The following is a 22631-nucleotide window of genomic DNA, read 5'->3' as shown; positions in this document are numbered from 1 at the left end:
AGTTGTGTGAACCAGGTAGTGCTTCATTCTGGTGTGCTTAGGGTCTCTGTGAGCCAGTGCTAACTCGATGGCACCTAAAACAATGCTGGCCTGAAGCAGATTTACTAGCTTGAGCTTTTGGAGGCAGCTGTCAATACAGAAACCTGGAAAAATGGAATGTGGCAAGAGGATGTGATTCTCCCTTGCTCTCTACACCCTCCTGGTAGCTGGGGGTAGCCAGTCCTCACATTAGCCAATCCAGCAGCCACTGGTCCTCTCTCCTGTGCAGTCTCAGCAATGCATGGGGTTAGGAGCCAGGCACACCATCTCTGCATCTAGAGGCTCATGAGCCTGACCTGAACTATGCTGCACAAACAGCAAACAGAGTACTGCGTTCATACTTCAGGTCTCTATCACATCCATGAACAGGCAGATTGGGTGCCTGAAAGCACATCTACATATAATCATCAATTAAATATAAATACAATGATGCCACAATGTCTCAGAGAAAACAGAGAATTTCAGGAAGAAGCAAGACAGAGTGCCTCAAAAAAGTGACCAAATACGGAGTCTGAAAATATAACACCAGAAATAATATTGGAACTATTTGATAAGGAATTTAAAAGAGTGGTATTTAGACGTATTCAATAGATTGATGGGATGATCAAGAAAACTGTAGAAGAAATGAAGAAAAACACAGACAAAACTTTAGGTGAATTTAGAAAAACTTGAAAAATAAATGAAAAATTGGAAACCATACAAAAACAGAAATTAAAAACTAGATTAAAACAAAGACTTCAGAAATTTATAATACATGGAAAGGACAAAAAAGTAGAATTGAACCAATAGAAGATCAAATTAGTGAACTTGAAGACAAAAATACTCATCTGCTAGAGGAATAATCAGAAAACCAAACATCCAAAAAAAGCCTACAATTTATGTGGGAACTACCAAGAGTAATTAATAATTTATGTGGGATTTGAATTCCAGAACAGGAAGGGACAAAAAAACAAAAGACAAAAAACAACAACAACAACAAAAAGCACACAGAATAAATTGTCAAAGAGTTTTGGAAGAACTTTCCTAACATCATGAAAGATGGGGAAAATATGCATTCAAGAAGTTGAACAAACTCCAAACAGGATTGTGGCCTCAAAAGAAAATCACCAAAACATATTATAATCAAAAGTTTCAAAACCCAGAACAGGGAAAGAATCCTGAGAGTAGTTCAGAAAAAAAAGTTACCTACAAAGGAGAATTAATAGAAGTAAGCTCTGATTTCTCAGCAGAAATCATGCAACCAAGAAGGCAAAGGGATGATATATATAAAATTCTGAAAGAAAAAAGTTGCCAACCAAGAATCACATCCCACTCAGAAAAATTGTCCCCCAAATATGAAAGTGAAATTAGGACATGTCCAGAAAAACAGAAATTAAAAAAAAAAAAATTGTTAAAACCAGACCAACCTTACCAAAAAACAAAAAACAAAAACAACTTTAAGGAGTTCTTTGAAAAGAGAATGAATAATAGTGGACAATAACCTGAGACTAACATACATGGCAATATCACCTAAAACTGAACCCAGATGTAGACATACTCAAAGTAAAACAACCCTGTTATTGTTATTGTTAAGTGCCACAGGGTAGGTTCTGACTCATAGCTTCTGAGGAGTGACTGGTGGACTTGAACCAGCAATGTCATGATTAGCAATCAAGTGCTTATCCTACAGCACCACACCAAGACTGAAAATAGGGTACCAGAGATACCAGTTTGTGATTCATAGTCCAGTGCTTATGCTGTGGAGCCACTGTGGTCCCAGCCTTACTCCTAGTCCTAGTCTAACTCCCACCCCTAACACTACCACTGGTGGTGGTGGTGGTATGCTGTTGAGTTGGCTCCAATTCATTGTTGTTGTTAGGAGATGGTTCCAACTCATAGCGACCCTATGCAGAACAGAATGAAACACTGCCCAGTCCTGTACCATCCTCACAGTCATTGTTACACTTCAGCCCATTGCTGATGCCACTGTGCCAATCCATCTCCTTGGGGTTATTGTTCTATTTTTCCAGCCCTCCACTTTACCAAATGTAAAGGGTCTGGTCCCTCCTGATAATCTGTCTGAAGTAACAGAGACAAGTCTCGTCATCCTGACTTCTAAGGAGCATTTTGCCTGCACTTGTTCCAAGACCAATTTGTTTGTTTTTCTGGAAGTCCATGGTATTTTCAATACTCTTCTCTAACACCATAACTCAAATACATCTATTATTCTATGGTCTTACTTATCCATTACCCAATTTTTATGTGCATATGGTGGTGGTGGTGATGTGTCATATGAGGTTATTGAAAATATCGTGATTTGGGTCAGGCATACCTTGGTCATCAAACTGACATCTTTGCTCTTGAATACTTTAAAGAAGTCTTTTGCAGCAGATTTGAGTAATTCAATACATTGTTTGATTTCTTGACTAATGCTTCCAGGAGCATTGATAGTGGATCTAAGCAAAATGAAGTCTTTGTCAACTTCAATCTTTTCTCCATTTACCATGATGTTAATTAATGGTAAGGAGTTTTGCTTGCTTTTCTGTACATTGAGGTGCAACCCATACTGAAGACTGCAGTCTATGATCTTCTTAAGTAAGTGTTTTAAGTCCTCTTTGCTAAGCAAGGTTGTATTATCTGTATAGCACAAGCTGTTAATGAGTCTCATTAACTTATAGTGCCCCTGTATAGGGTTTCTGAGGCTGTAAATCTTTGTTGATGTTAAGTGCCAACTAGTCAGTTCTGATCCATAGCGACCCTATATAGGGTTTTCAAGGAGCTGCTGGTGAGCTTGAACTCCTGACCTTGCAGTTCAAACTGACTTTGCCATCCCATGAATGAACCCACAGCACCACATCAGGATTCCAGGACTGCAAATCTTTACAGGAGCAGAAAAACCTCATCTTTCTCCTGTAGACCAGCTGGTGGATTCGAACTGCTGACCTTGTGGTTAGCAGCCCATTGCAGAGCCCTCTATGCTACCAATGCTTCTTGCCCTAACCATAGCCCTAATGCTAAAAGATATCCTAGGTCTACTCTAGATCTAGTCATAGTGCTAACTCTTAATTCCTTACTCCTCCCATCACCCCTCTTCTGGGGGTTGGGGGATGAGGAGGCTTTTAAAAAAGAGGGTTTTGTACAGGCAATTATGATATATGACATGAAGAGCATGTTTAACTTGCATGATTAGATAAATTAACTCTCACAAGATTGTTATTGTTAGGTGACATCGAGTCGATTCCAACTCATAGCCACACAGTATAGGGTTCTGAGGAGTAGCTGATGGGTTTGAACTACTGACCTTGAACTACAGCACCACACTCAATTCCACCTCACAAGGTTTGATGTTGTTGTTGAATGCCATGGAATTGGTTCTGTATAGGGTTTTCAAGTTTTTAAATCTTTGAGAGAGCAGAAAGCCTTATCTTTATCCTGGGGAGCACCTGGTGGACTTGAACCTCAGACCTTGTGGTACATGGTTCAGTACTTATCTTATGGAGTCAACACTCTCATAAGGTAAGTAGTTTAAATGAATTTTCTGTGCAAAAATAATTTGTAACTTCAATAAAATTCTGAAAATTTATAACAAAAATCTTAACAAATGAAGTTTCCCATAACATATATACGTAGTACCCAAACTGTAAATCAACAGTCCTTAGGACTATTGAAACCAATCATTCAGTATTACAGAAAGGCTCTTTATCATTCTTAGTAAACACTCTTAGACCGAAACTCAGCTGTATGCTTACAAGATGCAGAATAAGTCTACATTTAAGTTAAATTTTATGGTAAGTTGTTCTAAATGTTCACTAAGCTTTCCCTCAACTCTAACAAGATGGAATGTCTAGTTGAGTACTTTGTCTTCTCAACAGTCCTATGTCACAATCTTCCAATTCCTTTCAAGGGTCCTCATTAAACCACTAATTAGATTTTGTAGCCTTTGGCTTCAACTACATTTTCTTGTCAAGGTTGAATTAAAAAAAAATATGGGGCATCTCTGAAGGAGAAATGTTATTAGTGGGCTGTGATTTTTATGGTAGTGTCTATGAGTCAGTCAGTTACAATGACAGTAATCTAGTGATCTATAATTTTAGAATTTTACATCTCTGTTGATTGAGGAGATGGGGAAACTAGGTTATTATATTAAGTCTAAGGAACGCTGGTGGCATAGTGGGTTATGCATTTGAAAGGTCAGCTGTTAGAATCTACCAATTGCTCCTGGGGAAAAGATGAGGTTTGCTTTCTGCTCCTGTAAAGATTTGCAGCCTCAGAGACCCTATACTGTGAGTCAGAATCAACTGGATGGCACACAACCAACTGCACGTACTCTGTGGGCAAGGATATTGTTCTCATTACTTTGTCTTCTCCACCTGAAATGCAGATGTATAATAAATGCTATATTCATACTGAAAAGAGCTCTGGTAGCATAGTGGTTATGAATCGGGCTGCGAACTGCAAGGTCAGCAGTTCGAAACTACCAGCTGTTCCATGGGAGAAAGATGAGGCTTTCTGCTCCCGTAAAGATTTACAGCCTCAGAAACCCTGTACAGGGTCGCTATGAGTTGGAACTGACTCCACGGCACATAACAACAACAACAATATTCATACTGAAATTGCTTGTCTTACCCTCATTCAATACAGAAGCAAAACCAGGGACTGTGAATAGCAAATTAGTCATGTTATAGGTTATTATCTGGGTTGACACCTTGTATTTTATATATTTTTTGATAATGCTGTTGCTGAGTCTGAAGTATTTTGTATGCATGTAAATCTTTCTTTTGGTGCACTGGAGACTCCATGGTTAAAACTCAGCATATGATTTTATTTTACTGACATAACCAACTTTATGTGCATCCTATCCACACTGGTGACTCAGTGGCAGAATTCTTCTCTTTTATTCAGGATACCTTGGTTCAGTTATCAATCTATGCACCCCATGCATAATCATCGCCCATCTTTTATTGGAGGCGTGGATGTTTCTATGATTTGAAACAGGTTTCAGAGGAACTTCAAGACAAAGATGAACTAGGAAAAAAGGCTTGGCAGTCTGCTTCTGAAAACAAGCCAATGAAAATCCCTATGGTTCACAACACTCCCATAGGGCAGTGTTTTGCTCCATTGTGTATGAGGTCTTCATACCTCGGGGGTCATCTGGATAGCAGCTTACAATAACATCCCTATCTATTCCAAGTTGGTGAGCAGATGGTTACTTGCTAAAGGAAAACATAAAATACTAGTATACCAATAATGTCAGTCTCTGCGTTTAGTAAAGAAAATGTACAGTATTATTTTGGTAAGGGATTCTGTTTAATTGGACCCTATTGAAGTTGTTAGGAGAACTCATCTGGCAAAGGGTCCTTGTATATTGTTTTTCTATTAAAGTTCAGATCTTTTTTTCTTTTAGGAGTTGCTTTGATTGGGTAGAATAAGTCTTCTAAATGGGGCCATGTTGATATATAGGGACAATCTACAGCTTTAAGTGTGGAGTCTCAGAGAAAGACTTATGGAACATTGGTCCAAGACAACAATGACTCTGACCTGATGTGTCATGCCACGAATGATTTATGTTACCCCTTAGTCTGCTCACTTCCCTACCCAAGCCATTATGAAGATGTAAGATGTCTACAGTACTATGGAGAGAACATGTGAACTCTGCACCCACAAGGTTCTGCTTCCTCTTCTCTTGTGTGAATGGTGTCTAGACACCTAGACATCTAGGCTCTTTGTGTTTACATGCAAGTGACATTTTCTCTCTTTAAGGGTGTGCTTGTTTATGTGGATGTGGTAGGCCAAAACAGACTCCCAAAGGATACTCATGTTATTTTATTTGGAAAAAGTAGTGTGGCAGATGTATGAGAGTAAGTAAAAAAGTATTGCTACAAAATAATAGAAAGCTTTATTAAATAAATATATCAAACTGTGAGACTACTGTTTCTTGACATATCCTCCATCTAAGCTTATATGACTCTAAAGTGGTGTTTCTATTTCTCTAACCCTTCCCTAAAGAATTCTATGCTCTTCAATTTGTACCATGTCAAAACAACTGGTTGAGGGACTCAAATAATTTGAATCCTTTGAAATGCTCTTTGATTTGGGGGAACAAAAAAAGTCTGACGGGTCAAGATCAGGGCTGTAGGTTGTATAAAGGTAAGGTTTTCTAGTGAAATTCTTGTAGGACAGCCCTTGTTACTCTTTAAGAATGATTAGGTGCATTGCCATGATCCATGATTACCCAGTGTCCTTGGAGAAAGACTATTAAGATTACCCCTTTAGAATCTTCCCAAAACAGTAACCATAATCTTCTGAGCTGACATTTCTGCCTTGAATATACCTGGCCCAACAGATCCTTTTCAGAAGCCACTGTTTGTTTGTTTTTAAAGCTTTTATTGTGAATTGAAGGAAAGTTTACCGGGAATATCATCAGTTTTACATTCAACAAATCATATATTTTGTTTCATTACAGTGATTATAATATCCTCCATGTACCATCAGTTAACAGTATTTCTTTCTATTCATTTTAGCTTTCTCTCTCTTTTTTTTTAAAACACTCAGGTATATACAATAATTTAAACCACCAAAGGGCACATTCTGCAAGCTTGCCTCTTGGCTGCCTGCTCTCAGTTCCTCTCTTTCCTTGAATCTAGAGACCTCAGCTGCCCTCTCTCCATGAACCCATCTCTGCTTCCATCTCTGGTGTCACTGATTCTCTGGATAAGGTCCCACATTCCACTTGTATTCTTCCTTGATGGTCCTAGAGTCTTTTGCTTCTGGTTTTTGTGTTTTTTTCTAGTGAGATTCCTCATAGTTTTAATGTTTCCATTTTCATTTTCTTCTTATTTTGTGAAGTGTTAATTTTCTTTGAGGTTACCTTATACTCCATTAACTTTTCCCTCCATTTAGTGCAGTCTATTTTGTCCTGTAATCTCCCTGACCTTCTCACCATCAGGATTTCTGTTCCTATGTGTTTACCTTCTTTCACATTGTAATAGTTTTGATAATAGACTGACCTTCCAGATTCTCTAAGTTTGTTCTTATAGTTTTGTTCTGTTCTTGACTCTTCTGTCGATTTAATTCTGGGAGGTGCTGCTACGTATGTCAATCTCTGGTTGTTGTCTGTTCTTGTTGGTTCTCAGTCCCCAGAACACCCTTTAGGATGTTTTGTAGTGCAGGGTTGGCTTTGACAAAATCCCTTAATGTCTGTTTATCCTGGAATGTTTTGATTACACCGTCGTATTTGATTGATAACTTTACTGGATAAAGGATTCTTGGTTGGCAGTATTTTTTGTTTCAGGGTTTTATATATGTTTCCCCATTGCCTTCTTGACTACTTGGTTTCTGCTGAGAGATCTGAGCTTAATCTGACTTGCTTGCTTTTGTATGTAATGCTTCTCTTTTCCATAGCTGCTTTCAGGGTTGTCTCCTTATCTTTGATTTTGGAGAGCTTGATTATGATATGGCTCGGTGATTTTCTTTTGGGGTCTATCCATCCTTGGGTTCATTGGGCTTCTTGAACATTTATCTTTTCACTTTTCAGAATGTCAGAGAAATTTTCTTCCAGTTCTTCAACTATTTCCTCTGTGGACTTTTGTGATTCTTCTTGTTCTGGAATGCTGTTAATTCTTAAGTTATTCCTCTTCATGCTGTCCAACATGAATCTTAGACCTTCTTTGGATTTTTTTTTAAATCCTTTTTTCTGTTTGCTCTTCTATCTTAGTGGTATTGAGAGATTTGTCTTCCACCTCACTGGTTCTGCCTTCCATCTCTTCTGTTCTACTCCTTTGCCCTTTCAGTGTATTGTCTACTTCTGATATTTTATTAATAATTATTTGAACCTGTTTCTGTAGGTTTTGAATTGTTTCAATGCTGTATCTATCTTATTTGTTTGTTCCTGTAGCACTTTCCTGACTTTTTCCTTAATTTTCTCAACTCCATTGTAAAGTGTTTTGAAAGATTTTATAATCATTTTTCTGAATTTCTTCTCAAGCATTTCCAAGGCCTGCTCTCCTTCCAGAATGTAGTCCAGGTTTACCTATAGGTCATTTGTCGCAGACATTTTATCTTGTTTCTGGACCTGTTCTGAAAAGGTCATCTGCTTTTGCTTCTTGGAAATGTTTAGTGTTTATCTGTGGCCTTAATACTTAATTGAGTATCTGTTTTGGTATTTTTTATGATTTCTGATTGACTCCAGGTAGATGTGATCAGGATGTGGGCTTCCCTTTTCACTTTTCTTATTGCTTAACTCAGAATAACTTTCACAGGTGTTGTCTGCCTCCCTGGTGTATGGCAGTTGGTATTGGTTGTTGTCTGGATTTTGGGGTTTTTTAGGGTGTGATTATTACTTGACTATATGGCAGCAATTTCTGTCTCTTCCTGGGTAATATAGGGAGAGAAAAAGAGTCCCCCAAAGGTAAAAAGGGGAACAAAAAACAACAAAACAGCAACAACAACAAGACGCTAGATAGGATACTGTAGTTTATAATTGCATACAAGGGAGAAGAGGGAGAGAAGGAAAAATAATGTGTAGCCTAATACGAGTATGTTTTTAATCTCTTCTTTCAGCTTCTTGTCTTCAAGGCCACTTTTTAAATTTCAAGATGCCACTGTTGGTTGTTATGCTGTAGCTCAGGATTTAATTTTCAGCCTGTTTTGTTTTTAAACTCTCTCTCCCTCTCCACACTCCTTGTTCTGGCCTTTTCCCTATTAATAAACAGTTCAGGGCCAGCTGTTGAGCTGTCTGTCTCTTTAAATGCTGAGCGTATTTGTGTGCTTGTGTGGCAGAAGAACCCACCCATGGTTAGGGTGGAGGGTGTCTACTTGCTAAGGCATCTCTCTAGTCACCAGAATGGAGGTGCGCAAACAGTGGGGGCCAATGAACAGATACAAAAAAAAAAAAAAAAAAAAAAAAAATCAAAACAAAGCAAAACTGACAAAATATATTGTCCACCTTTGCTCCGAGGTTCCCATGACATTATTCCGTGGTGAATCTGCTTGCTCCCCCACTTGTTCTTGCTGTTTAGTCTTGCCCAAGTTGTCAGCTCCGGGGCCGCTGAGCCCAGCAGATTCTAAAGTATGAGACTTCTTACTTCCACTACAAGCCCCGCCTCCCCAGTCCTCTGCTTCTGGACTGTAAGATTAACCACTCCCCTGGTTTTGTTACAAAACTTCTACTTTTACAATTGTGACAGTCGCAATTAATCATGATAACAATTACTCACTATTGAATCTTATGAATCTTATCCCCATCTCTTTTAACCAGACCCATCTAGACAAGATGAAAACTATTCAGTGGAGACTCTATCTTCACCCCCACACTCTTAAACTAAACCCCCTCTTGAAAACTTGTAAGCCATTCGCTTCATGCTTTTATTGCTTCCTCATTGTAGGTAACCAATGTCTAAGTTGCCTGTCCCGATCCACCTTGTATACAGAGTGGATAGCATTGAAACTTGATGTGAAGACACCTTTCCTGTCTGTTGGTATTTTGAGCTACTACATCCATGAGTATAGGTCAAGTTCATCAAATTGTAGCTATTTGCCCTCATTTCCTTTATCAATTTAAAAAAAAAAAATCTTCCTCTAGTTGAGTTCTGATAATCAAGCCATTGAGGCTAGGTCAAATGGGTACTATCTGCAATTTTGAGTATTCTTTTGCATCTCCCCTCACTTCATATCAGCTGGATGCTTCAGTCTCAGCTCTAGCCCTCTGTGGCTATGTCCTTGTCTGTGGGCTCAGGTGTCCCCAGGTCTTACCACACTTTGGACCAACCAGCCTTTCCTCTTCTCTCTCTCATCTCCAGGTCAATGGGAGTCTATGGACCGTGGTTGAACTCAGCCCGGTTGAACTCATTGCTGCCTTTCCCTCTCTTCCACTCACCAGTAGACCAATGTGGTTTTCAGCAAGTTTACATGCCTGTTCATGTGTTCCTTTTGAGTTTCAGTCTTGGAGGGGGTTTTGTCTTGAATGGACTTGATTGCTTGCCTTGATTGTTTCCTGGTGAACAACTTGCTTATTTTTGTAGTAGCCAATCATACTGCCATTTTTGTTTTGAGTTTTTCCTGCTGATCTTTCTTTGAAGATATATCTTCTGTCACTCTAGCTGTTCTAGGATGGTCTGAGAAGCCACTGTTTTGACTGGACCTTTTGTGGAAATGCACCCTAATGAGACTGAAACAAGCGTACTATTGGCAGAACTTGTTTACATACATACACTGATTGTAGAGACATGTTTAAACACATTTTGTTTGGAATAAACCAATGCGTGTATGAACAGGAACTTGAGTAGCAGTATTTCTTGATGTACTCTGGTTATTAATTTCAGGATCTCAAAATAAGATCATTATCAATTATCTGGGTGGGGAGTCAAACAATAATTGCCTTTATAAGGAACACAGAGCGGGAGACAAACATACAGAGAAGGCTAGCAAAGATGGCAACAGAGATTGAAGTGATGTGACCACAAGCCAAGGAAGCCAGGATATGCTGAAAACCAACGAAAGCTGGAGAAACACAAAGAAGGGTGCTTCCTTAAAGCATCGAAATGTATTGGGGCCCTGCTGGCACCTTAATTTTGGACTTGTGGCCTCCAGAACTCTAAAGAATGCATTTCTGCTGTTTTAAGCCACCATATTTTTCTTAATTTGTTACAGAAAGTGGAGGAATTTAATACAATGGATTATAGAGCATAAAGAGGTTTGTGTGTGTGTTTGTTTAGAAACTGCTAGGCAGTTGTAGAGCAGTTGACTGCTGCCTGTATGATGTGATTTGAAAGCTGTCACTGAAAGTTTTCTCTCCTCTGGCTCATCTAAATATTCTTCTTACTCGCTCTGTCAAAATTCATTGTGGCTAAGATTCTGTCAAGTATTTATTCCTTTAAGTTATGGGCTGACAGAGCCTGTGTCAACACACTCTGTTTGAGGGTGATCTTCCATAAAGATTACAGCCAAGAAACCCTTAAAGGGTAGTTTTTACTTTGTCACATGGATTTATTATGACTTGAAATCTATTTGATGATGCCCAACAACAAACAGTAAAATATACTAATTAGTCACAGTTACCTGGCTTTCACTTGATGTGATTTGTCAGAATTCATCAGATTATTCAGTGATGAGAAAGTGGAACAATATGTTTTGATGGAGTGGTAGGGGTAGTGAAGGAGAAAGAAATCAGGAAGGTCCCAGGTTTTGCAATGTGCTTAATTGAGTATTATAAAAGTATTTTAAAACTTGAAACTAAGGAACATCAAAATTGTAGACATGAAAAGCAGGAGGAAAAGGATGCTACATCTCCAAAAGTTGAATAGAAAGTTGAAAAATAGTTTTGCTTATGAAGTCCATTTACTGAGGTTTGGCTCCATCTCTCATTCCCTAAATTTTATTGAAGTCATTATGTGTGCATTTTGAGTGCACAAGACAATCTGGACATGTCTATATTTAATTGAATACCTATCTATGCCTCCAAATACTGCTGCTGCATGCTGTCGAGTTGGTTCCGACTTATAATGAGCCTGTGTAGGATTTCTGAGAGGCTGTAATCTTCTAGTTACATTTCAAGCTCACCAGCTGCTCCTCAGAAACCCTATACAGGGTCACTATGGGTTGGAAGCAACTCGATGGCACTTAACAACAACAATCTTCTAGTTGGTACACCTGAGTATGTCCTAGTTGGTATGTGAGGGGACTTAAAAAAAGTTCATGGAGAAATGGAATAAAAAGATAATGGAATTTTTCCATGAACTTTTTGAATCTGGAGAGGTATAATGTGGTATGTGCTCATTTATGCTTCCAGAAGAAAAGGGATTTGCTTTGCACTTGTTGGCTTGTATCCTTGTGCACAGGCTGTCCTAATAAATGAGGCCTTGGGGCTCAACTTTATAAATTCTGACATTTCAAACAGTGTTTTAACATTAATTCATCTTGTCTGACTGAAAGAAAACAGAAAGCCAAGTTGTTGTTGAATGAGGTAAGTTGGTGAAACTGTAAGTAAAGAAGCAAGTAAGTAAAACAATCAGGTGAGTTTAGCTAAGTAGAAGGTTAACAGATGATAAAGTGTAGAGCTACAGGAGTCCTGGTGTGGCACTGTGGGTTAATGTGCCAGACGGCAAAGCCATTTGAGCTGCAAAGCCGACGGTTCAGGCCCACCAGCTGCTCCTTGGAAACCCTATACAGAGTTGCTATGGGTCGGAACCGACTCGACAGCACTTAACAACAACAGGAATACTAGAGTTGTTATTTTAGCTAAACAAAAGAGCAGCAGTAGGCTGACTCAAGAGACAGCCATTATTTCTCTCCGAGGGAAGCAATTTCATTTTCATACTGCAGGTGGCAGCATTGCCGGCCACAATCCCTGCTCAACAATGGTTGGCTGGGTTTTTGTGATGAATCTGCCAAGGCAGAAATGCTTGTTTGCATTACAGAAGACTGTAGCTTTTTAGAAGTCCATTAAGAAGACAAAGGCCACTCTTATTGCTATTACAACAATTTTATATTTTTGATCTTTCTAGAGCAGCCAAATATAATAGCAGTGTTGTAAGTTCTTGGGTGACTAAAAAACTCGAAGCAGCTTCAGTGAAAATAATTCTACTACTTTTAATTGTATTTACAAGGAAAATTAGTGACCAAATCTTGGTCAGACTGGAAATATTTATTGTGTTAGCAATAACCACCTTCTTAGTTTTCTGTTGGAGAAGATATTCTTTGCTACATGTTATTTCCTTGCCTCTGTTTATATATTGAATAATGCCTCATTAAACAATAGTTAATAACCAGCAAGTTTCTATCATGTGTTGAATCTTGTGAAGAACATATGAATTCTTGGGTTATGAGTTCCTTGGGACCAGCAATTGTATCTTTGTTGTTGTTGTTGTTAAGTGCCGTTCAGTTGGTTCCGATTTAGCGACCCTGAATAGGGTTTCTGAGGATTGGCTGATGGGTTTGAACTGCCAACCTTGCTTTTAGCTTGTGACTAACAGTCCAGTGCTTATCCTACAGCGCCATAGCAGGACTCCAATTGTATCTTTGTTGTTGTTAGGTGCCATCGAGTTGGTACCAACTCATAGCGACCCTATGCACAACAGATCCAAACATTGCCTGAACCTGGGCCAACTTCAAAATTGTTGCCACGCTTGAGCCCATTGATGCTTCCATTTTGCCAATCCATCTTGCTGGGGTCTCCCTTTTTTTTTTTTCTGACCCTTCACCTTACTAAACATGATATCCTTTTCCAGTGACTGGTCCCTCGTGAAAATATGTCTGAAATGTGAGAGAAGAAGTTTGGTCATCCTGACCTCCAAGGAGCACTCTGGCCGCACTTCTTCCAACACATATCTCTTTGTTCTTTTGGCAGCCCATAGCACTTTCAATATTCTCCTTCAGCACCATAACTCAAAAGCATCAATTCTTCTATGGTCTTCCTTATTCACTGTTCAGCTTTTGCATGCATAAGAGGTTACTGAAAATAACATGGGTCAGGCGTACCTTAGTCTTCAAGCTGACATCTTTGCTTTTCAACACTTTAAGAAGTTCTTGTGCAGCAGATTTGCCTAATGCAATACGTCATTTGATTTCTTGATTGCTGCTTCCATGAATGTTGATAGTTGATCCAAAAAGAAGGAAGTCTTTGACAACTTCAATCTTTTCTCCACTGATTGATAAGAATGTTATTCATTGGTCCAGTGGTGAGGATTTTTGTTTTCTTTACATTGAGATGCAATCCATACCAAAGGCTGTGCTGTTTGATCTTCATCAGTAAACGTTTTAAGTCCTCTTCACTTTCAGCAAGCAAGATTGTATCATCTGCATATCGCAGGTTGTTAATGAGTCTTCCTCCAATCCTGATGCCATGTTTTTCTTCATAGAACCCAGCTTCTCAGATTATTTGTTTGCTCAGCATACAGGTTGAATCAGTATAGTGAAAGAATACAACCCTGTCACACACCTTTCTTAATTGTGTCTTAATTATGGCTTATTTCCAATACTGACAGAATACATACATATATACATACATACAAATCTACTACTACTACTGCTGCTGCTATTACTAAAACCCACTGCTGTCAGGTTGATTCCAATTCATAGCATCTCTATAGTGCAGAACAGAACTGCCCATGAGGTTTCCAGGCTCTATAGGCTAAGTACTGGATTGCTAACCTCAAGGTCAGTGGTTCAAATCCACCCAATGCTCTTTGGAAACCCTATACAGGGTCACTATGACTTGGAACCTACAAAATGGCACTTAATAACAACAGTAGGGTAGGTGTTAGACTCCTAATTGAAAAGTAGGCTGTTTAAACCCATGCTTAGTGGTTATGAGTAGGGTTGCTAATCTCAAGGTCACAGTTTAAAACTTCCAGTGATTCTGTGGGAGAAAGATGAGATTTTCCGTCCCCATAAAAATTTGCAGCCTCAGAAACAGAGTTGGTATGAGTTGGAACTGACTCCACAGCATATAAATACCACCACCACTAGCAGCTACATGGGAGAAAGATGAGGCTGTCTGCTTCCATAAAGATTTACAATCTTGGAAACTCTATATAGGGTTGCTATGAGTTGGCATCAACTCAGTGGTAGTGGCTTTTTTTTTTTTCTTTCTTTAAATGTTTATGAAAGCAGACTGACACATCTTTCTCTCATGGAGCACTGGATGGTGGGTTTGAACTGCTGACCTTTTGGTTACCAGCTGTGTACTTAACTACTGTATCTCCTGGCTCCTAAAAAAACATAGGTGATTTTTATTGAGTCCTTGCTATATACTAGTTACTGTCCTAAATATGTTACATGTATTAACACATTTAATTATCACACTATTCTGAGGTATGTATTGTCATTACTCTTGTTTTACAAATGAAGAAATCAAGAGACAGAAAAGTTTCTAGAAAAATTTCAGCATATTAAATTCTTAGTTTTCAAATAAACTGCTTTTTGGATTTCTGAACTTTCTAGAGATATGCCTTAGAACACAACATGTGTAAGTTCCTGAAAAGTTGAATCCAAGCAACATTTTATGTAAATTTAAAATCAGATTTTGTTGTTATATCATGTATTCAGTTTGTAGTTTATTAAAATTTTCTGTTTCATTTGAGACTTTTTTTTGAGATTCTTAATACATTAAAGTCATACTTGTTGAACAAAGTAGTATGTTGACTTGTGCTTTTTGGTTTCTAACAATGACCTCTAAGAATATATTCCTTTGAAATGCCAACAGTCCCCTGGAGGACTTACCAGCAAAGCATTTTTTATATGAAGAAGAAAACCTCCATACCGGTACACATCTGGTTTGGAAAGAAGAGTCCTAGATTTTGAGACAAAGGACTTGGGTTTAAATAATTACTTTGCTCTGTGACCTCATGCAAAGTCACTCCATATTTATGGACCACAGCTTCCTTATCTTTAATGGGAATAATAACCTTTCATGTCTCCTATATTCGTTGAGGAGTCCTGGTATGGCATTGTAGGATAAGCACTGCACTGCATGGTCTGAGGAAACCCTATACAAGGTTGCTAAGAGTCAGAACTAGTTGTTGAATGGAATGAATGAATTAATAGCCAGAAGACGCTTGGAAATTTTGATTATTATAATTATAAAATTATGATCAATACTATTAATGCCTTGTGGTTAAGTGCCGTCGAGTTGGTTTCGACTCATAGTGACTCGTATAGAGTTTCTGAGGAGCAGTTGGTGAGTTTGAACTGTTGAACTTGTAGTTTGACATCCTGTCCTGATCCTATAGTGCCTTTCATTTCTATAGAATTTACATAATCTATTCTTAATGTCAGAGTAGATTATCTTGAAACAGCTTGAAGGGACTTAACAACAACAACAACAACAACAATGGATTATTTTAGTCTGTTGAGTCAGTCCTACAGGGTGAAGAGTAGTTCTTGATTAGTTTTCTGTAGACCATGTAGAATCACAAACAGTAATTTTCTGGGCAAGCTTTTTGATAATGCTGCCAATGATCATTGAGATAGTCATGAATAAGTTTCCTAAACATCGAAGGACAGTTTTCAATCAGACAAAAGGGACGTCTGTATTGCAGTTAAGGAGCCCTGATGGCTTTGTGGGATTAGTTTTGGGCTGCTAACAGCAAGTTAGGTAGTTCAAATCCACCAGCTGCTCCACAGGATGAAAATGAAGCTGTCTGCTTCTATAAAGATTTACAGTCTTGGACATTTTAAGACTCCTATATATTCTCTCCTTCGTCCTCTGTTGTTCCAGGTGATCAATTGTTGAAAATGGGTATCCATTTTCAAGCTTTTAACACCCCAGAACTACAATGAACTAGGAGGTAGAACAGAAGAAGTTCTACTCTATCCTATATAGGGTCACTATTGGTTGGAACTGACATGACAGCACATAACAACAACAACATGAGTCTGAATGGAGTCCTGGTGTGACCTTGTAGGATAAGCACTGGAGTGCTAATCTCAAGGTCAGTCATTCAAACCCACCAGTCGCTTCTCAGAAACTCTATGAAGGGTCACTCTGAATTGGAACTGACTCGATGACAATTAAAAACAATGAGTCGGTATTGGGAGGTAGTGTGCTTGTCTCAACGAACTTGACCTTTAGTCAAAACGTGGACTTTAAGAAAAAAAAAAAAAAGATTTTTTCCCCTCCAGTTTTTAAGTCTTTTGTTCATCCTATGACTTAAAGATCCAGAGTCTACCACTATTAATATTATGGGACCTCCTTCCTTCCTGTGTTGTTTTTCTTTAAATTTTCTTTATTTTGCTGTTGTTAAGAAGATTCACAACATATCATGAACTATATAACCAGTTTCTGCATATACAACTGAGGGACATTGATTACATTCTTCATTCACAGCAAATCATACACAAAATCACCAATTTCTACATGCACAATTTGTTGTTGTTATTAAGTGCCATAGAGCAACCTATAGCTCTATGTATAGGATTTCTGAGAAGTGGCTGTTGAGTTTGAACTATTGACTTTGCAATGAGCAGTCCAATGCTAAACTATTGTTTGGTTTTAAGAAGACTTCAGGGATATGCTTGGTTTAAGATTTAAAGATTATCTCAGTGGTTTATCCACCCTCCATGGCTCAGAGAGCCTAGAGTCTAGGAGAAGTTGAAAATGTGTTCTGCATCCCCATCTTTTTATCAGGATTCTTCTATGGACTATTTGATAAAAATGTTCAGTAATGGCCCCATCCAGATCTTCTGTACTCATGACAAAGGAGGTAGTTTTTCATGAAGACAATACGTAGTATTGATAACAGCAACTCACAAGATTAAATAAGAACCTTAGGAGACAGTGATTTTATGTTAATGAGGGAGGAACAATTCAGAAAAGGAGGATAAGAATGGTTGTACAACTTGAAGAATACAACCAGTGTTCCTAATTGTACATGGAGTCCTGGTGTGGCTCTGTAGGACAAGCATTGGACTGCCAACTGCAAGGTCAACAGTTCAAACCCACCAGCCATTTCTCAGAAACACTATACAGGGTTGCTATATGTCAGAAGAGACTCGATGGTGCTTAGCAACAACAACAGCAAACTGTACATGTGGGAAGTGGTGATTTTTTTGTATGATTTGCTGTGAATATTCTCAACAACACAAAATAAAGAAAATGCAAAGAAAAAAAATACATGAAGGAAGTAAATCCAAGGTTAACAGTGGTAGACTCTCGATCTACATATTTCTTTTGTATCTTCCTCCTAAACATACTATACATTTCCCCTATTCTTAACGCTCCTTCTTCCACTGTTGTTCCAAGTGAATAGAGATCAATTGTGATGTGGCTGGCTGCTTGCAAACTTTTAAGACTCTTGGCAATAGTACAGGAAACTAGGAGGCACAACAGAAGTGTTAAACATGTTATTAGGCCAATTAACTGATATGTCCCAGGAAACCATGACCCTCCAGCTTGAAACCAAGGGACCAAATCCCATACAGTGTTTGATTATACATAAGCAGCCTCAGTAGTTTTTCTCTCTCTCTCTCTTTTTGTGTGTGACTGTTTTAAATACTTGTATACCACACAACTTTTGCCAGATGTACATTTATTAATAGCAATTACAGTAATTGGCTGTGTGACTCTACTTTAATCAGTGTGATTTTTTTCCATCACCATAAACCTCCCTTCCCTCCCTCTCCCTATCCTGGTAACTACTAACAAACTTTGGTGTCTCTATTCATACATTGACTTTTCTTGCATTTTTATGTAAGTGAGGTCCTATAATATTTGCCCTTTTGAGATGGGCTTATTTTTCTAAGCATAATGTCTTCAAACTCCATCTATATTGTTGCATATCAAGACTTCCCTATATTTTTTAATGCATTTCTTTTACATAACTGAGCTCAAATTGTACATGTAATTTTACACTAGACTTTTTACACTTAAAATCACATTATAGGCATTTGTCTATGCCTTTTCCTCTCCATAAAATCATATTAATGTCTTCTTAATATTACATTGTTTGGGTTATACTAATTGCCTAATGTTGAATTTTCCATATTACTGCTCAATTTTGAACATTAATACTAAGATTTTGTTGCCTTCACTATAGAACTAATGGTCCAGACTGAACTTTGTTTCCCTGCTAGGAAAATGAGCTAGACTCTGTCTCAGAGCTTGGCTCCACTAAGAACTTTCAGTAAACACTGAAGTGCCTAGGAGGCTATTGGCTATCTCGTTGAGATTTATCAGGGTCTCCAAGGACTGTCTGAAATATCAGTAACCACCTCAGTCTCCCAGGTTGCTTTTATGAAGATGAGAGTAACATGTTCTATTCCCATTTCCTCTTTTTAAACACATCACTGGGCTGTCATCTCAGCAACATCTTAACAAATGAAAATCCTCCTCTGAGTCAATAGTAATTATAGGAATTTATCACAATTGCCAATCAAGGTGTACTGAAGAGACTCATCTTTCTTGTTAAATTAGCTTTCACTGCACGCAAACAGTGAGTTATCTTTAGGAAATCAATTGCAGGGAAATTACAGCTTTCATGGAGTGATATAACCTTGCCAACCGTCTTGTTATACATAATTCCTCTACCAAGAAATTCAGCTGGGCTTACATGGCTTATTTTCAGGGATTGTATTTCAATGCAGTATACGTGGAAAAGTCAACTTCTAAAGACCTAGAAGGAGGCAGAGGCAAGTACCTTGGAAACATCTCAAGATACTTGCAGCCAACTAAATCAGAATTCCAGAAGAGGTAAGTAGACTGAGGTGGTTGTCCATTCATAAGACTGTTCCAGTGAGTTTAGGGGAAATAGTTACTGGTGGTAGATGTTACTGGCTACTTTTTACATACCTGATCTAGTACTCCTGGTGTGGTGCTGCAGGATAAACACTGGACTGTGAACCACAAGGTCGGCAGTTCAGACCCAGCAGCTGCTCCCCAGAAACACTATACAGAGTCACTGTGAGTCAGAACTGACTCGATGGCACTTGACAACAATAATTTAGAAGAAACTTTATTTGGAGGAAAAGTTGGGTAATTATTGAACTCTTTCAGAAGCAATAACGTAGTTGTGAATTCAGACAGAGAGACTACTTAGGACTTGTTGTTGTTGTTAAATGCCGTCGAGTCGGTTCCGACCCATAGCGACTCTGTATAGGGTTTCCAAAGAGCGACTGGTGAGCTTGAACCACCAACCTTGCAGTTCAAATGACTTTACAGTCTGGTGCAGACTTAGAGTGACAATATTATCAAAGAATCCTGAAGGCTAAAAGCTTTTCTGAAAGCTTTGGTGATATCGAGGGATCAGTGATCATTTCCTATAGCAGTCAAAGAAAGCCCATTTTTGCATTTGGTCTCTGCTGCAGGTTCTCTCTTCAAATATATGGCTCATTGATGCTATAACAAGATGGTAATTAATGTGCAATTAACCCACAATTACTAGAGAATTAGCATGTGGTTTTTCAAATGAACTTGACTTAGCAATTTTTATATTTATTGACTGTGCCTGGTGTGTGTTTTTCTCCTGGAACATTTATGAATGTACTTTGACTAGTAGATGATGCCAGCTGTTATGGAAATCAGAAAAAATCCTGGACTCTCACTGTATGTGACTCAACCATGCATGGCAAATGTTAAGAGGTAGTTATGTCTCAGGAAGTTCTTAGTAGTTGACAGAAGGACCTCTTTGAAGTTGTGAGTTAGGCACTATGTGAAACACATGAGCTCACATGAGCTATTTGATATTTCATTTAATCCGAATATCAACCCTATGGGATTGGACTATTATTGTTCCCATTTCCCAGAAGCACTTGCCCTAAGTCACAAAGCTAGGAAAAGGCAGAAGAGGGATTTAAACTCAGTTAGTTTGACTCTTGAGCCTACATTCAATGCCTCTTTCCTTCCTATACTTTCTAGCCAGGGTCCCAGTGGTCTATGCACTAACAGTCAATCGATGACAGCACAGTATCTTTGCTCTCAGTTTGTTGTATGTTGTCCTTCTTGATAACATCAGAGATACTGTTTCCATATAGAAACTTGGTCCCTCTTTAATAGGTGGGAAACTGCAGCTTATAAGGGCAGGATGGCAAGAAGTGGACTCTAATTCTGTTTTTGAAAACACTCTGTGTGAGTTTGGATAAATCACTAGACATCTCTTGCCTTAGTTGTTTCACTTTTTAAAAATGATGGTCCTACACAAAGACTGTTATCCTTTGCAGTAAGAAGATTATACAGTTCTGTAGAATTGATCTTTTCAGGCACATTCCTGAATTATCATATAGTTTCAAGGGTCTATATCTTTGTTCTAAAGTTATAGATGCAGACAGATACATTGGTTAGGAACCATGATGATATTCTTAGTGATATCACAGAGGAAATTGTTGGAAAGAAAGAATGCAGGAAGAGGATTGGCAATCAGGTAGGATCCAAAGTAGAGAGTCAGGGAGGAAGAGGTAGAGGCTGACATTTGTTGAAAATCAGAAACAGTGGGAATTACAAGGGAAAGCTACTGTTATTTTGCACAAAGTAAAGGACCATTGATTGTGGGGCCTAAACGAGTAATCGGTTTGAAAATTAGATGAGGCCTAGAGTAGTTCAGCAGTGTCTAAAAGAACTTTTGTAAGAAAATATAATACCAAACTTTCCTACCCAGACTCTTTTTTTTTTTTTTTTTTTTCATTTGAAAAACTATTGGGTTACAGATATATACCATAAAGCTTACCCATTGTAAATATGTGACTTGATTTATTTTTTTCTATTTTTCTTTAGCTATTTTATTGTATCCCCTGGCAAATCTACCTAGACTTTTGATACAAATAACGGAACTCTAAGCTGCAATTCAAGTAACTTCCCTTTTTGTTCAGTTAGGGCTGCTGTTAGACCCTACAGTGCTTAGTGCAAATTAGTGAAAAGTACCCCTGTAGTCCTAGTGTGGCACTGTGGGTTAATGTGTCAGATTACAAAGCCATTTGAACTGCAAGGTCGGTGGTTCAAGCTCACCAGCTACTCCTTGGAAACCCTATACAGGGTCACTATGAGTTGGAAACAACTCGACGACACTTAACAACAAAAACAAACAACAACCCACAGGGCAGACACAGTTCCCAGGTGATTCTATGGGTTATTTTGCAGATCATATCTTTGTGAGAAAGGTTCTCCTTTCAGCTGTACCTGTGCCAGAGATATGACTGAGTACAGGAAGTTGGCTTCCCATCATCTGCTTAGCTAGGCACCCTTGTGCATGAACAGCCTGCATGGCTCATCCACTTTGGGAATCAGGGCAGTCTGTGGAGCTACAGGGTTAAGTTTTCTCTTTCTGTGAGAGTGGCCTTCTATCTGCATTGTGAAATTGAGATGTCTCTCTGATTCTGTTTTGTGTTTATAGGCTGTGGCTTCTGATGTATGTCAGGGGCGTTAATACTTTTTGGTTCTACAGGTTGATACACTGGACAGAGAGTGCAAGGGCATAAACTCAACCTGCCATTCCTCATTTCTCTCCCTGATCTAGTTTTGAGCTTAGCAGCTAAAATACTTTATGACCCACTCCTGTCTGGAGAGGCTGTTGGGGAAACCCTTCTCTGAGAGACGATGCCCTTGCACTAATTCAGTCTGCATCTAAAGAAATCAAAGTGATGGTCGGAAGCATTCAGAGTGCCTTTTCTTTCAGAATGGTAAGGGTGAGGGCCTTGGAAGCTGCAGCTTTTGAATCAGAGCCCAAGGCCAAACACGATTTGATGACTCTTCCAGTGCCCTCAGTGTCCCCTGGAGCCCAGAGTCACAAATCTATAGAAGACGGCAGCTCTTTACCCTGAAGGGGCCTTGGAGCACCCTCCAGCTGTTCTTTGCAAATTTCTGTCTTTGCTAGAAGCAAATGCTACCCTCTTGGCCCCCAGAGCTTAAAGGGCCAGGGCCTTTGAGCATTTTAGAAGCTGTGGGGGCAGTGATTATGGGTATTCAAGTGAAAGATCCAGTAGATAAACATTTTAAAAGTATAATATAATGTTTCTTATTTTGTTCTTGTTTGTTGTTTCAAAAATAATAAAGCAACATAAAATGAGATCTTTTAAAAAAAAGAGAGGAAATTGGGACCCATAACTCTCATCCCTACATAGCAGCTTTTTTCACTTTTGCATATTGACTTTCAGATCTTGTTCTTGTATCTGTATATTTTCATAGTTATAAA

The 22631-nt window shown here is 38.6% G+C and overlaps 1 pseudogene; it reads right to left on the bottom strand.

The window, feature by feature from the left end:
• Positions 1 to 22631, bottom strand: part of LOC102841188 — a 69535-nt pseudogene that overhangs the window by 45883 nt on the left and 1021 nt on the right.

This window comes from Chrysochloris asiatica, unplaced genomic scaffold (assembly GCF_000296735.1).
Source record: "Chrysochloris asiatica unplaced genomic scaffold, ChrAsi1.0 scaffold00035, whole genome shotgun sequence".
NCBI classification, from domain to species: domain Eukaryota; kingdom Metazoa; phylum Chordata; class Mammalia; order Afrosoricida; family Chrysochloridae; genus Chrysochloris; species Chrysochloris asiatica.
This window is presented reverse-complemented; position numbering and strand designations above follow the sequence as displayed.